Raw genomic sequence first — 16,727 nt, forward strand, 5'->3', positions numbered from 1 at the left:
GTCTCACATGCATGAGGCCCTGGTTTTGATTTCTCAGCACCCCATAAGCAGAAAAAATCTAGAAGTGGCACTGTGGCTCAAGTGGTAGGGCGCTAGCCTTGAGCTGAAGAGCTGAGGGACAGCGGCCATGCCCAGAGTTCAGCTCTTATGATTGACAAAAACAAAAAACAAAAACAAAAACAAAAAAACAAAAAACTTTTGTCAAAAATATGAGAAAGCCAAGCTATCTTTTTCCATTGGTAGCATTGAAAAATGATACAGATGTTTAGGAAATGGATGACAAATTTCAGAAAATTTTCAGTAAATACGGGATGGTATTTGTAATGACCTTGTTGAGTTGTTGACACTTTGTGTTATGGTGTTTTAAGTCTGATTTGTAAAAGGAACTAGATATCACAAAATACCAATGCTATAAACTGAATAATATACATTTAATAAATAGGTGTGAAAATGTTGCAAAGACAACAAATATGAAAACCAAACAGCAAATCCAGTACACCATGGATGTTTTGCCTAGAAAAGGTTCCTTGTGCTTTGAATCCAAAAATATTATTAAATTTCTGTAGTCAGATGTCTAATTCCCAAAGATTACCAAACTAATAAACTCACTGTCAGCTATTTTTCATAAAATAACCAAGCACTAGTTAAATCTCTTTCCTTCTGGCATTGTTAACTGCAGTTTAATTTGCTCTACTTTAAAAATCAGCTTGTGCTTTTAACTAAGCTGCATAATTAAGCAGATACAATATTACACAAATGCAATGAAATTCATTCTCTATAGTGAATGTGCAATGATCATACTTAGAAAACATATTATTACAGGAATTATGTTTAATAATCAAAGAGAAGTTTTAATATAAGAAATTTGATGTGCTATAAAACTACAGGAATTATTATGTGCAGGTATTTAAGGTGATTTTTTATATTTATACATATAGAAAATTATACAGAGCATGAACACAGAAATCAATTAGTTAGAAGATTGCATTATTTCTCTGCAATTGAATGCTTATATAATTTAACCATGGTGTCAGTATCAATTTTATATATGTATTTCCAATTGATCCATCAGGCTTGAAGTGTGAGTGATGAAAAATTAGGAGTGTTTTCCCTTTCTCTAAGACTTGCTTGGTATAACAAGGTATGATTTTAAAGATCATGTGCTAAGAACAGAATTTAGACTTAAGGTCTTAATACTGGTAGTTAATGTGTGAAATCAAAGATGTCTGCCCTCTGCCAGCTGTTTGAAAATGTTACGGAGTTTCCTAACTACATTGCTGCTTAATGTCCTGATTACAGAGATGATTGAGTCTGCTAGGACCTTACTTCTATAATCTTAACCCTCCTGTTCTTCACCTTTACAATAAATTAAGAAAATAAAAAAGGAGTACTTGAGAATGTGCTCCTTGGGGAGTTCCAAAGGGAGTGATTTGCTGTGCTCCCTTGATGATAAGGATAAAGGGAGATATGAATTGGTCTCTGTACAATTCTATTTCTGCTTCAAAGCATTACTACCTGGAGAGAACATCTACATATTTACATTTTAAATGTATTGCTGTTGGCCTCTATTTTCTTGAACATGTCCATATTAGTTATTTTAAGAATCCTTTAAATCTTCTTTATTAGTTACCTCATGTTTCTGTTACATAGAGATATCTTTTGATGTTTCTGGAAAATTTTCTTTAAAATTGTGGTTGATATAATATGATATTTAAAAACAAACACCTTTTCCTGAGAATTTATCATATTACTAATAAGTAGAATCAGAAAATAATCATGTTCATTTAATTAGAAGCTTGGATAAGATGGGGTTGAATTTTTACTAAAGTTATCTTGGCATTTTTGTGTGCTTCCTTAGCCATTCTCCCTTGCTTTATTGAGGTATAGTGGGCAGACAACTTGCATATACTTAAGTGTGATGGTATGTTTTATTACAAATGTATGAGATTGGCCCCATTTTATCCATGGTGTGTTTCCAGTATCTTCTGTGGTTGCCTTAATAGTAGATAATACTGAACCTACACACCTTACATTTATTTTCCCCTACACACAAACCTATGGTGGAGGTTAATTTATAAATTAGGCATAGTAAATATCTAAGAATAATAACTCCTAATAAAAATAGAATAATCATTCCTCTATACTTCACAATTTTTTAAATGTATGAGTTATTTATAGAATTTTTCCATCTAATATTTTGAACCACAATTGGCTGTGATCAGCTGAAATCACAAGCAAAAACACAAATGAGAGATTATTTTTCTACCATCAGGTAGATTTTCTCATTCACAAGCTGATATTTATGATTTGTTTGTTGTGTGGTAAGAACAGTTAAGAGTTATTATCTGAGCAGATATCAAGCATACAACACAGAATTACTAAGTATAGTTGCCATGTTGTACATTTTATCCTTTCATCTTATTTATCTTTTAACTTAAAATGTGTGTCTTCTGCTCACATCTCATTTTCTCTTCCCCTGATAGCTGACAACCCTCAGTCTCCTCTCCTGAGTTCAACGTTTTTAATTCCATGTATAAGTGAGTTCATAGAATATCTTACTGTCTCTAAGTTATTTCATTTTACATTAAGCCTTCAAAGTTCATCTATGTTATCAAAAATTCTTGGATCTTGTTGTTTTTATAGTTGAATAATATTATCTTATTTATGAATAAATATGTGTATCATGGTTTTAATGCATTCACCTTTCAGTACACACTTGAGTAGTTAGAGTGGTTACTGTGAATGATTCTGCAATAAGCTTTGATGTACTAAGAATCTGGATTTCTAGATCATATAGCAATGTCACTTTCAATACTTAGAAACTTGTTTTTCACAATAACAATGATAATTTATATTACAAAAGTCAATGAAAAATGGTCTATATTTTCACATCTTCACCTACATGAGTTACTGCTTGTGTTTTTTCTTAACAACCATAACTTCATGCTACCCGATATGAGTCTGAAATAGAGATGATTTTTTTTAACATAATACAGTTGCTCAAAATGTTAAACTGTGTTGTGCTACTTTTAAAACCCTGCTAACCTATGTGACATTAGAAATTATCATTAGGGGAGATAGGGTCCTGTGCCACCAATTAAAATTTTGGTCTTGATGCTTCAATGTTTTCCTCCATAATCGCATTAAATCACAGGATGTCCTAGTCCTTTCTTCTATTCTCCCTTTGTCATCTCTGTGAACTGACAAGGTCTAAATCCAAGTACTGGCCCTTCGCCAAGAATGTTGCAATTATTGATGGCCAATGTGTTTGTGTTTCCTCTTCCGTAGAATGTTGGATATCAGTTCATTTTTTTTTAGCATCTGACTGGTCTTGACCAAACATTATTACAGTAATAACTGAATAAATTAAACAAAGCAAATAAACATAAAACAGTACATTTATTATTGTGTTCTGAATCTTTTTCTAGCTTTTCTATTCACTATTAACACTTCTGGCTTTGATGCTGGTTTATAAAGGTGCTTGATTATAGAGAATAGTAATATTAAGATTTTTTTAGTTTCTCTAATAGAGGATGAAAATAATTTATTTTTATATTCTAAATAACCTTATAATCATAATTTTATTCATAATAGTTATTCAAAGGTGGTTATAGGTGAAATGGCATAGTTTGGGAAATTTATTGGTTCTTAATTTCTTTCTTACTTGCAGGAGATTAAAAATATATGAGTCAATATTTTTAATTCAGTAAATATTAATGGAATATTTTTGTTTACTAGGCTAATAGGCATTGACCCTTGGAGCTAATAGAGAAAATTTATCTAGTGCAGTATTCCTTTACAATTGCATCCCACACCAATATTTTACTTATATCTTATTACACAAATACAAGCTTTTGATTAAAATTCTACAGGAAACATCAACTAGGGTACCTAGGGCTGGTGATTAATGTCCCTTTATATGAGTGTGCATTTTATTTATTTTATAATTATACATTTGTCCTTGGTACTGATGGTCCCTGTTGCTGTTATGATGCCCCATATGTACAACTGTGATAAAATATACAGTGACCAGCTGCCCCTTCTGTTCTGATACATTTGTGAGCTATTTGAAAAATGATTATGCTGGACTTTGCCAGTAGGGCCTTTCTCTGTTCAGCAAGACTGCTTTTTACTTGAGCAGGTACATCGTGGTTTACTTCAGAGTCATGAAACTTTGATTGCTTTGTTCCATTTCCATTTCTTGCTGGGTCTCTCCACCTTTGACATTGATGTCACAGTGCTCCATCTTATGTTCTATGCTTGAAGACCTAACTCTGATTGCTCTTTCTTTGTTGTTTTGTTTTTACTCTTGTCTTTCTCAATGTCATGTTAAATTGGAATGTCTTGCTTATTCCAATGTCTCAGATTTAGTTTAAATACTTGAGAAAGTAAGAAGCCCAAGAAAGAATTAGGATAAACATAGATTTGTAAATTTTATTTTTCTTTAGAGTGACTTGATCCTGATGTAGCTTACATATTGACCCAAGGAAAAGAGAAAGTGAAATTTATCAGAATATGCAAAGGCAGCACTGTTTACAAAGCCTTACACAAATAAAAGAAATACCTCCAAGTAAGTAAGTATGGATTTAATACAATCTAGTAAACTATTAGCAACTTTAAGCACATTTACCTCCCAAAAGAAATGTCAAAGTACTTGCTGGATTTATGTATACTTCAGAGGACATCCACAATGCATTTTCCCATCCAACCACCATCTACTTCATCTGATAAAGTTGACCAAATTCTCGTTATTACAGTTTAAATCATAGAAACAAAAAACAGAATTCAAAGATTTTACAACATTCTGGAATAAAGTGATGTCATTTTGAAACTGTTCAGAAAGTTTTACTTGCACAGGTACATCAGAGTTTACTTCAGGATGCTTCAGCTTAAAGGCTCTGTGTGTAGTTATGGAAACAAGAGTCCAGTGTATTCAGGGCACCAGAAGAAGGACAAGAAAAATAGTTTTTCACACATGATTGCTGTCAATGGAGAGTTACAGTTATAGTCCTTCTCTTCTCTCATTATGTTCGGAAAAATCCACTTACCTGATTTAATGTACAACTAAGACAAAATTTAAATACTTCATATCTTCCCTATCTGCATGCCCTTCATCTTTATTTTTTGTTTTTGCTCACTTCAAGATATTCAAATTTCTTTAATATGAAAGTTGCATGTCATTTCCTTATTGGTGAGGCAAATGTATAAAGGGTATCTCTTGCCCATCATACTTTGTATGTTACTACATTGTCAATAATCCGTATTTAGATGGATGGTGGTGGCTTGAGCCTGTAATCCTAGCTACTCAGGAGGCTGAGATCTGGGGATGGTGTTTTGAAGCCAGCCCAGGCAGAAAAGTCCCCAAGACACTTATATTTCCAGTTAACCACTCAAAAACTGGAAATGGAGCTGTGGTTCAAAGTAGCTTTGAGTAAAAAGAGCTCAGGAACAGCACCAGGCCCTGAGTTCAAAGCCCCATAACTGACCAAAAAAAAAAAATCCAGTCATAATAGTAGCTCATGGGTTTGGCAAATTAATCAATACATATACTAAACACTGGGATTTAGTTGGACTCAGAGAAGTAAACTTTGGGATACAAACACCTGGGCTGCAGACACTTCTTAGAATAATTGAGAATAAAAACAGCCACTGGTGACATCACTAAGAAAGGATGCAAGAGATGGCAATGTGTCTTACACCACTCAATCTCCATTTCATCCCTGTTCTCTACTAGGTTCTTCTCTTTGAAGCAAACATTTATAGGAAGCAGTGAAAAGTAGGGGGGTAATATAAATTAACAACTTAAAAGCTTTCCATCTAGGATATGGGTATGAGATGGGCCTGGATGGACTTATCAGTCAAACTGTGCCCAAGTCCAAAGCCTGAAGGAAACTGAGCCTGCTCTTTGCTCCAAGGAAGCTGGGAGGCTGAGGGGACACTTGAGAGGTCCTGGCCATCCTCTCCAGCCCTTTACCAGCTCTCTATTTGAGCACTTCTCATTGTCTCCTGTGGCCCTCTTCATTCCCTCCCCCTGCCCCCAACCCCATACCTGTCTGGCCCCAAGTAGTCCGCTATGGGATGAGTGTAAATAAACTTGGGCTATAGTTAACATCTCAATTAAAGCTTTCCAAAAGACACTAATGTAAATTTATACAATATCAGGAATATGATTTACAGATTAAAACTGTAGTCTAACTTTCCAGTTTGTTCTTTATATTATTTTCAGAACTGGTTCCTTAAAACATACTTTAAAATTCTGGGGGGGGGGGGAAATCAAATGGACAAGCTGGGTGCAGTTGGCTCATGCCTGTAATCCTAGCTACTCAGGAGGCTGAGATCTGAAGTTCGAGATTCAAAGACAGCCCAGGCAAGAATGTCCGTGAGACTCTTATCTCAAACCACTAGGAAACCAGAAGTGGAGCTGTAGCTCAGGTAATAGAGTGCTAGTCTTGAGCTGAAGAGCTGAGGGACAGTGCCCAGGCCCTGAGTTCAAGGCCCACGACTGACAATAATAATAATAATAATAATAATAATAATAATAATAATAATAATGAAAAACTCAAAAGAACATTATTACATAGCTTTTACTTAATTTAGTTTATGATTTTACCTAATTTAGTTTATGGTATATTTTATTATTAAATACATATATTTGTTAAAATCAAGCCCTATTTGTCTTTTAATATTTTCCAGGTCTTAAATCTCTATAAATTTCATAAATATACTACCTCCACAGAGCCATTATTAAATTAAATCTTATTGCCTCAAAGAGTGATATTTCAGCTTTTAGGAATATCACTACTTTTTCTTAGTCACTAGTCAAAATCATAATATATTGTATTATCAATATCATAGTTATGCTGGGTGCCAGTGTCTCACCCCTATAATCCTAGTTCAGGAGATTGAGATCAGAGGATTGGGTATTGAAGTCAGCCTTGGCAGGAAAGTCCCTGACACTCTTATTTCTAATTAACCACGAGAAAACCTCTGTGTCTCAGAATGGTAAAGCACACAGGTATGGAGAGGGGAAAAACCCAGGGACCATGCCCAGGACCTGAGTTCAACCCAAAAATAATAAAATAATAACAAATGTAAAAGTATAGTTTTATTATTATTGTATATCTCTTCTGTGTAAGAACCAAAATTTTACATTGCTCTTTCTTCTGTGTTCTCAGAGGTTGGGAGTTGTATCTCAATTGTAGATGTGCTTCAATTCAAGTTGTACATATAAATCCAAGTTGTTAGTTTACAGTATTTGTATCTCCCTCAAGCTTTAATACATCAAGTTGATAAATTAACAAATTACTACCTGGTTATGATTTCAAATGAGTCCTCATATTTTTCTGGCATTCTTTATGTATATTAACTGAAGCTTTTTTAGATTATTTTTAGTTCTTATAAGACTTAAAAGCAAAATTCCAAATATTTTGAAATACCAGATAGTTTTTGTAAAATTACTAGGCAAATAATGGGCTTAAATACTCTTGAGTATCAAGACCAAAAGAGAGGTATTTTTCTCCCCCAAATTCTGACAATTTGTTCTACTTTATAATTTTTCTTATCTAGAAATCTTTTAATGCCATTACACGTCTAAACATTTTCAGAGAAATCTGTAGAATAGTTATGCAAAGGCACTCGTAACAGACAAAATAGTTGGGGAGTCTGGGAGTCTAGTTTCATTCAATAGTATTTGCATAAGCAAAGTTGATAGATCAGTGAGGAAGCAAATGCATTTTAATAGAAATGGAGACTCACTCTCGTTCAGAGGCTGTTACGTAAGGCTGTTATGTGTTTACCCAAAATAAAATTGAAAATTATCCCCTGTGAATGCCCAACCACGTTAAACATGTCTAGAAAAATAACTTTTCTGCCATATCCCATTACATGAGTGACCAATGAGTCAGAATGTAAGAAGAGAATAAAATGCTCACATGTTTTGGAATTTTATATAAAGTATTTTTTCTTCTGCACACAAAATAAAAATATAAGATGAATAAGTAAAAAAATTCCTTAGGGAACCTCTGAGTATATTTGTCATAGCTATTTATCACTTATACATTCTCAGATTTTTAACATTTTCATTATTACATATTCAGTAAAGTAGGAGTGTTTCAAATTATATTATCAGAGCTCTGTTACATTTAGATTTGTTCATTTTCTAGTATATAAGCACATTGGTGATCTATTTTGCATAGGGATTTGAATTATTTAGATAACACCAGTGACTTTCATTTTCCTTTAAACTTGGGAAAACACCTTCTTCTGTGTTATGGAGAGAAGGAGCAATAACAGTGAAATATTGGTTAAACTTTCTATGCTACCCAAAAGCACCTAATTTTTTTCCAGGAAAAAGACAGTTTTGTAAATATTTTACAGCCTTAAATATTTTAAAGTCATATGAAATAATTATTTATTTCTGCTAAGTCTTAATGTTTCATTTTTATGCAATGTGGTTTGAAAATTATATGAAGCAGTTTCCAGGGATTTTGACTGCTTCTAGAAATACCAGGCATAGAACAATTCTCTACACATTGTAGTGACCAAGTAGTGAGTATTTTCTTCTAGTTTCTATGTATTTAAATACAGAAGCATCCCAAAAGGGGATGTCTTTAACACTCATTATTCAGTTGGTATATATGTCAATTGCTATTTGTACTTCCTGTATGACATAGTTGTTCTCTAGTTAATAAGCACAGTGACCATGCAAACCTATCTCTATCGATATCATTTAAATATTTGCTTATGAAGACCCAGGGATGGAGAATTTAAGATTTCCTACATTTCAGTTGTGCTCTGTCAACTATAAAATTCACCTGCTTCAGGTTCTCTTTCTTCTTTTACTTGATTATCTCCATTCCTCCCCTCACCCGCCCCCCCCTTCGCACCCCCGGTATTTCTAGTTTTTGAAGACTTTTTTTCTTTTGAGATTCTGCATGAAGACAGAATATGCTTTCTTCTTGTTTTTCTCACACCTTACCCATCTCTCTGGTTTGTTTTTGCAGTGAGTCACAGTAACTACTGTAGAAATAAGACAGAAAAGTAGACATCATAGTTGTACTGAAGAAACTTTCCATCTCATGACTTTTGACATCCCATGAGCTGTGAGAATGAAGGATAATCCTATTTATAGTGGTGGAAGAAAAACAGGCATTCTGTACTTCAGCACTAAAGACTGAAACAAAATTAATTTAATCCTTAGTAAGTAGTAATATTTGATTCATCTTAAATCTTTCATGACACAGAACTAAAGGAAATTTTCTGTTTCAAGAAGACATTTGAGCTACAACAAATGGAAAGCATAGAGCATGAGACATAGAGCATATAAGTGATAAATATATATAAGTGATATATATAAGTGATATCTAGTAATACATGTGATATATAGTAATATATATTACTATATATATGGGATATCTAGTAATCATGACAATAATGTGAGTGCAAGTGTCCACAAAGATTGTACATACAATGTATTAGAGTTATGGAGATATAACAAGGCAGTCTTGTCTACTTTGGCCTATGAATTATTTTCACTACTCTATATGGACCTTAAAAGGTAAAATATCCTTGCCATTTGGCACAGTTAAAGTTATATTTCTCATCTTGAAGGGAATAAGTAGGCTATAATAACTTGTGCTTAGTTTGTAGACAAAGGTCTAATTGAGTGCTGGAGGACATCTGTGCCCTTCTGTGCCTTTTACAATACACAAGTCTCCAACCCCCTCAAAAGAAATGAACATGTAATTTGGGCTCTCCTTTTTCTCATTTGAAAAAAAATCCATTACATTTCTATTAGGATTCATTTATTATTAACATGGTTAGTATTTTCACAGTATGTATGCCACTACACAGTTTCTTCTTTTGTCAGTTGTGGGGCTTGAACTCAGGTCCTGCTTGGTGTCCCTGAGCTCTTTGTGCTCAAAGCTAGTGATCTACCAATTGAGCCACAGTGTCACTTCCAGTTTTTGAGTGTTAACTAGAGATAAGAGTCTCACCGTTCTCTTGCTGCCCTAGTCGGCTTTGAAGGATCTTTAGACCTCAGCTTCCTGAGTAGTTAGGATTACAGGCTTGAGCCTCGGGCACCTGGCTTTTAGCAGTTGTATACATGTACAGACATGAATCTCCATGTGTAAAATTATTCACTAAAATACGGACATATTTTTTGTGAATTTTACTGAATTTTTGGTATCCCAAAATTTGAAGAGGAAGCAAATCCAGATGAAACAATACAATTGAAAAGTCTGTGTTGTTCCAACATTTTCTTGAGAGTCGTCTTGATAAAAAGCAAAGCATAAAATCCAGACAAAAAGCACTTTTAGATATTTGACTCAATTTCTCAGAGAGATATGTTTCAACATCAATTCATTTAATTGCAGAGAAACAGTAACTAGTCATTGGGTAAATCTAGGAATGCATATTGTAGAAGTAAATTTAGGTAGTATAGAGTTCTCATGAGAAAAGGGAGAAGAAGAATGAATTGCTTAGCATTTTCCTGCCCTGAAACCAAGCAATATAATTTTGCACGAAGACTAGAATACAAACACAAATACATTTAGGAAGAAGGCTTCTAAAACTATGTGAAGAATGGATTTTAAGCTTTGTGTCCTGAGCTATCCTTAATTTGAATTTTGTCTAGCCTTCAGCATAACTTTTAGAAATTAGAAGAAATGGAAAATACTGTCTATCCATGCCACTGCAGTAACAACCCATTTCTGAGTACATGTTTTTTGCTCTAAGTGCTATTCTTTTGCCCCCAAGGGATCTTTTATGAAATAAAGTTTCTGAATACAAATGAATTTAGGAGACTTCTTAGCCACAACATTTACTGACATTTGACCTGCAACGCTTCCCTTAATGTGATGGTGAGATACAGCTTAGGTTTGTTTTCTGGGACTGTTTATGTTCTAACATAACTCAATGGATCAACTTGGGGTACCAAAAATGCCATCAAATCTTAATGATTATTTCTTTTTACTAAAGACAGTGAAATAGTCTGTAACCAAGGCTTAATAATGAAATCAAGAAAGCAAACTTTCAGAAATATATAGAGCATATAATAATTTCCTCTGGATTGCTCTTGTGAGTTAAGAAGAAAACGATTAGGCTACTGGATGGAAACAATTGTTAACTTGGCAGCCTTAACCTATTCTCAGGGCAAGAACAGATCATATCACCAAAACTAATACATTGTAGAAAATGGCATTAAAAACAATTTTAAGGATTTTATTTTAAGAGAACTTTAGTAATTAATCTGGGCATTGCTTTTTAAAGAAATTCACTTTGTTTTGAGTGATCTTAATGAGCAAAAAGCATTTAGAAATTTCTTTTGTGCTATCTTCCTTTTCTTCTTTCTTTCTTTTTATCTAGTTTCTGCTGCTTGCAACAGTAGTGTTTCTGGAGGAAGACATTAAATCATGCTAGTCTCTCTGCTCCATTATTTCGCATACTTCAGAATGGAACTGGAAATTCCTTCAAATAGAAAGTTATATGGTGACATTAAATAACTTCAAATTCAATGTGTTTCCTCAAGGATGAACTAAGTATTCATATACAGGTTGTACTTAATGGTCAAGCACAGCACAGTGAAAATCCTTTGAGGAATAACGAACTGAAAACTTCTACACATTTTAGTATTTGAAAGTTGCAATTGTGACACAATCTGTCTAATATACATGTTGTGTATTCCTTGCTGTTGCATTGATCAAAAGTCTTTTAGTAGCTAATACTGAACAAAAAAAGATGTCAATAAAATCCCTGCATAAGTGAGAAACAAGGCAAAGAGGCCCAAGAGCACACCCAATGCAGGATTACATAATGTTAAATCTACCGAAGATAGCCTGTGCAAATGGACAGAGTTCAAATGAGCATGCTGATCTTCAGGCTGGTAGTGACTCATTTAGTTCTGGAGTAAACCCCATCAGGGCACGATGGGGTCTGTTCACATACCACCTTTTACAAAGAGAATTTCCTTGTTACCAACTTTACATAGGAAATGAGAATGTTAGAAAAAGAGATTCTTTTCCAGAGAAGAGTAATGTGTTTTTGTAAGTCATTTGGAGAGATACCCTTACAAATTAGGACCTGCATGTTCAACAGATTGTTGTGTATAAAATGAAATCATCAACTGAACACATATTACAACACAAAGGAGAAAAGGTTTTGGGATAATGATAAAATTTGATTAACTCTACAATTTTACTCTAAAGGGGAAAACTCAGTAGTGCAACGGAAACGTCTCATATAATTTCAAATCTGGCAATCTCATGACAGTTCATGAGATTTTAATGCCAGTTTCTTTGTACTGACATGGTCAGAAAAGAGAGAATTTTCATGGGAAACACCACACTGTCTAAACAGCAATAAAAGCTATCTCTAATATGATTCCCTTTAAAGTTATTTTTGAGTGTCTGGAAGTGAGATCCCAATCATATTCTCATTTTTGGCCCTTAATGCTGCTGCAAAATCCATTGCGTTGAAGCTTACCTGAAATTTACCAAACCTGTGACTTGTTTTCTATTCATAGATCATGCTTTTCATAAGGTCTTGCCAGAGCCAGTAAAGCTAAAATTAATATAAATTAAAACATGTGTTACCTAACATAATATTCAGAAATAATTTGAAAATCTCTCATCATGGCTATATATATTTAGACTTCCAATGTGAACACAGATGCCATCATAATAAAATGTCCCAGATTGTTATATGTTTTTAAATATATAGAGAAATGAAGAAATGGATTGATATATTTAGGCTTGCCATGGGATACACATTTAACTTTGTAATAGTAAGTTTTAAGTGGGACGTCTGTGTCAGGTTTCTTTTATACTGTGTAATTTCACCATCCAGAACTGGTGGTCATTTTATTCAGAATTGATATTCATAAAACAGGAAGTACTAAATGAGAAGTGCCTTAGGTACCTTAGGTGTCTTGTTTGACTGCAGAAGACCCGTATGTATTACAAGGGCCTTTCTGCTCACTAGATCAAAATCAAATTACATCCATTATTTAACATTTCATCTGATAATGATATTCCCTCAATAAAATAATTTGGATTGTTTTTAGTTTGTTTTTTTTAATCATAAAGAACAATTGTATTTCAATATTGCATATTTATACATTTCAAAAATATTATTAATAGTCTCATCCAATAAAGATACTAATATAAAATGATATCATTTTTATAATACATTACAAATAATTTCTGACAAAATATGAATAGGCTGTAATACTTCTGGGTCTATTCTGGTAGATTTATAGTCAATAATTTATATGCGTCTAATACACTATGATATCTATATATTGCATAAACAGATACTTAGTATCTATTAGTAATACTAGTATTAGTAATGTGCCATGTATATTCTATTTGTTTTCACTTTGATCCACATTTGAATTTACATGCATTTGTGTTGTAGCTATGCTGTCCTGTGTCCAAATAGTTCTCAGTCTTAAAGGAAGAATAGAAGTGCATCCTGAGCTTTCAAACCTACCCAAACCTGTCTTTCCTCCAGATATTCTACTTAGAAAAGAGTGGAAATATGGCCCAGATATTGCTGAATTTTTTATTTGTGACGTGATTGTGTAAAAGTGCAAGGTTCAGAGGGGTTACAGTTACTTAAGTCAGGTAAGGAGCACATTTCTTTTTGGACAGTGTCACCCCTTCTCTCGCTCTCTCCATTTCCCCTCCTGTACCATCTACAGTTGTATAGTTCATTTTCACTATAGTGTCTAGTGAGTATCACTGATACATTTATGCACACTTTCTCCTTCTATTTCTTTTCCCTCCTCTACTTACACTCCCAAAGACAAATAAAAGAAGATAATAAGAAACAAACAAACAGAAACAGAAAAAACCAGCAACAAAGGAAAAAAAACCTTGCTTCCATTTTATGGTTCACCAGATATTACTTTGAAAACCTAAAAAATAGACAATTCAAGACAGACAAAAACAAATTTCCAAGTTTATGTTAGTGTTTGAAATCAGTTGTTCAAGTTTAAAGTTCATGGATAAATAATATTTCCTAGTGAACACAGTGAATATATCTCATTTGATACATTAAATTTCATTGCATCATCATTAAGTAAATAAAATAATAATTTAAAAGAAAAAAGAATTCTAATATTATGTACATTCTGATCTTCATTGGCTTGCAAGATAAGGATAGATTTAAGCTGTGATTGGTCCCTTTCCTTTTCTCACAATTGTCATTTCCTAGAGTACCTCCTGGCTTCTGGGGGGCAATTTTAACTGAGAGATTTTCCAGTATCACATGTGATGTAGCCACTTGAAATGAAGCCCACACATTCAATATCTCTGGTCTTATCCCTTTTTGGTAACATTTTAAAAAGAAATATGCCATCAATAATAGCAGTAAAATATGGAAACACTCTGTAGTGGCAGATTAAGTATGATACTACACATATAAGATTGCAGACATAGATGTATAAGCATACATTCATGGATTGGGATGGGACAAATGAAAGCTTAGTTCAAGTTTTCTATGCTCTAGCCTTCTAGCATTGGCACAAATCCCAGGTAATATTTATGGTTTTATTCCTCCTCTTATTTCTAAGTAATTGTTAGATATGCAAAAGTTGCAAGTGAATGGAGCACAGGAAAAACTAAGGAGTTGTTTGAAAATACTTTGTTCTGATGCAGAAGTTTTGAATATATAAGATGACCATGGTAATGGTTGGTAAAGGAAAGAAGAGGTATAGTCTGGCTTATAAAGAACTGGTTCACTATGGGCTAGGAATGTGGCTTAGTGGTAGAGTGCTTGCCTAGTATGCAGGAAGCTCTGGGCTTGATTCCTCAGTACCACATAAACAGATAAAGCCGGAAGTGGCTCTAGGGCTTAAGTGGTAGAGTGTAGCTTTGAGCAAAAGAAGCTCAGGGCCAGTGCCCAAGCCCTGTGTTCAAGCCACAGGACTGGCAAAAAAAGAAAAAAAAGAGTACATATCCTGAATATGAGTAAAAATTTAAGCAATGAAGAGAGAAAGACAGGCAGGAAAAAAAGGAAACAAATTTTTGACAAAATCAAAAAAGAGTGAGCCTCAATTTACAGAATCAATCATGACAAATAATGAAAAGAAATTAAAGATATTTGCAAGGTTGATATGGCTTTTTTGGAAAATGTGTGCATTCAGTCCTGTATCTTTTTTATATTAATTTGAATGACTTCTTCATATATCTTAGATATTAATAATAAAGGCTAATAATAAAGATATCTCTTAACGGATATAGTATTTACAAACACTTCCACTTGTTATGTAGACCTGCTTTGAATTTTATTACTTACCCATTTTGGGGGTGGTGCAGAAATCATTTTTACACCAATGCAGACTTATTTTACATTTTCATTTGTTGTTCATGTTTTGTTGTCAAACCCATTGTGAGTAGATACTTCACAGTGAAAATTTCAAAAACTTCTCCACTGCTGAGCCTCAAAAAAGACAGTTTCCTCAAAATTAAAGTGTGCATACGATACAAGGGACGAAATAACACGAAGTCTCATTTGGAGATTAGAAAAAAAATGCTGAAAGAGTGGACAGAGGCTTAAAAAAGCTAAAATGAAGTAATAAGATGCTGCTTACTAGGATGAGCATTTGAAAAGATGAATCTAGATCGAAGGAATGATTAAGGAGCAATTTCCTGGGCAAGGCCCCTCTAGAACTCATAACCATAGACACTTACAATGGAGAAGCCCGCACCATTCTAGGTGCCACAGAACTCCCTCCCTCTTCAGCCGGCATCATGTTCCAAATATTCTGCTATAGCTCTATGAATATCACAGCACTTTTCACACTCTAATGTGCTCCCCAGAAATTTCACCTGCCTTGGGCAATAGCGTTTCCAGGATTGATAGAGAAGAAAAATATCCTACCCTGTGTTATATCCTCTGTGTGTGTCATGTATGGCAACCCCTGTAGTGCTAAAATATATGACAGGTAATTTTAGGTTGAGTAACTTATCTCTTAGAGAAGAAGATAAAGGATAAAATAGGCAGTTTTTATAGAAAATGTGTTTGTTTCCTGTATTCACCAGACCAACACTAATAGGAAATGTTGTGTAATTCAGACCCAGTACATACTTGTATATAATAAAATATTATTAACATTAAACACTCAATTAGTATTAACCGCACATGAAACATGCCAAGTACGAATAAATTGGTAGTGAAAACAGGCTTGGCCTCTATTTTCATTGTATATGGAATTTCGTTGTTCAGCAAGGCACCAATATTTACTTTGTGAAAATATGCAATGAAAAGTAAGAATGATACAAATACATTAACTAAATGTACTAAAATATTATAATGAAACCATTATTTCATACAATTAATATGCCTCAATACAAATGAATAAAAATGATTAGTAAATTTTTATAAACTGTAAAAACTTATTTGTCACTCTTGTAGCTTATAGTTTGCACTTCTCCTTGGGGTCTTCTTTTGTAATAATTAAGAATCTGGAGGCTGGGAAGATGGCTCAGTGGTAGAGTGCTTGTCTTGCATGCATGAGGCCCTGGGTTCGATTCCTCAGCACAGCATAAGCAAAAAGAAAAAAGCCGGAAGTGGCGCTGTAGCTCAAGTGGTAGAGCGCTAGCCTTGAGCTGAAGACCTGAGAGACAGTGCCCAGGCCCAGAGTTCAGGCCCCACGACCGGACCCCCCCCCCAAAAAAAAAAGAATCTGACTGACTTGCTGTTGATGTATGTATATTTCAACT

This window comes from Dipodomys merriami, unplaced genomic scaffold, assembly GCF_024711535.1.
Source record: "Dipodomys merriami isolate MVZ:Mamm:240054 unplaced genomic scaffold, mDipMer1.0.p SCAF_5, whole genome shotgun sequence".
NCBI classification, from domain to species: domain Eukaryota; kingdom Metazoa; phylum Chordata; class Mammalia; order Rodentia; family Heteromyidae; genus Dipodomys; species Dipodomys merriami.